The sequence below is a fragment of the Poecilia formosa genome, unplaced genomic scaffold (assembly GCF_000485575.1).
Source record: "Poecilia formosa unplaced genomic scaffold, Poecilia_formosa-5.1.2 Scaffold918, whole genome shotgun sequence".
NCBI classification, from domain to species: domain Eukaryota; kingdom Metazoa; phylum Chordata; class Actinopteri; order Cyprinodontiformes; family Poeciliidae; genus Poecilia; species Poecilia formosa.
The window spans coordinates 12,987-14,060 of NW_006800857.1; the positions used below are offsets into that span (position 1 = coordinate 12,987).

The window sequence follows — 1,074 nt, forward strand, 5'->3', positions numbered from 1 at the left end:
CCACCTGTTCACACACACATATGAACACACACAGAAGCAGGGAGATAAATTCTGTCTTCAAAAGGTTTTGATGGCCTTTAAACTGAAACAGCAGCTCTGAGGAACACAGTGTGTGTTACTGTGTGTTACTGTGTTACTGTGTGTGTTACTGTGTGTGTTACTGTGTTACTGTGTGTGTTACTGTGTGTGTTACTGTGTGTGTTACTGTGTGTGTTACTGTGTTACTGTGTGTGTTACTGTGTGTGTTACTGTGTGTGTTACTGTGTTACTGTGTTACTGTGTGTGTTACTGTGTTACTGTGTGTGTTACTGTGTGTGTTACTGTGTGTGTTACTGTGTTACTGTGTGTGTTACTGTGTTACTGTGTGTGTTACTGTGTGTGTTACTGTGTGTGTGTTACTGTGTGTGTGTTACTGTGTGTGTGTTACTGTGTGTGTTACTGTGTGTGTTACTGTGTGTGTTACTGTGTGTGTTACTGTGTGTGTTACTGTGTGTTACTGTGTGTGTTACTGTGTGTTACTGTGTGTGTTACTGTGTGTGTTACTGTGTGTGTGTTACTGTGTGTTACTGTGTGTGTTACTGTGTGTTACTGTGTGTGTGTTACTGTGTGTGTTACTGTGTGTGTTCCTGTGTGTGTGTTGCTGTGTGTGTTACTGTGTGTGTTACTGTGTGTGTTACTGTGTGTGTTACTGTGTGTTACTGTGTGTGTTACTGTGTGTGTTACTGTGTGTGTTCCTGCGTGTGTGTTGCTGTGTGTGTTACTGTGTGTGTGTTACTGTGTGTGTTCCTGTGTGTGTTACTGTGTGTGTGTTACTGTGTGTGTTACTGTGTGTGTGTTACTGTGTGTGTTCCTGTGTGTGTGTTGCTGTGTGTGTTACTGTGTGTGTGTTACTGTGTGTGTTCCTGTGTGTGTTACTGTGTGTGTTGCTGTGTGTGTTACTGTGTGTGTGTTACTGTGTGTGTGTTACTGTGTGTGTTCCTGTGTGTGTGTTCCTGTGTGTGTTACTGTGTGTGTTACTGTGTGTGTTACTGTGTGTGTTACTGTGTGTGTTACTGTGTGTGTTACTGTGTGTGT

At 42.8% G+C, this 1,074-nt stretch overlaps 1 protein-coding gene across 1 annotated transcript in view; it reads left to right on the forward strand.

Moving 5' to 3' along the window:
- The window catches only part of LOC103132086 (receptor-type tyrosine-protein phosphatase mu-like), a 52,416-nt gene that overhangs the window by 5,624 nt on the left and 45,718 nt on the right, over window positions 1–1,074 (forward strand). The gene's annotated exons all lie outside the window — the stretch shown is intronic.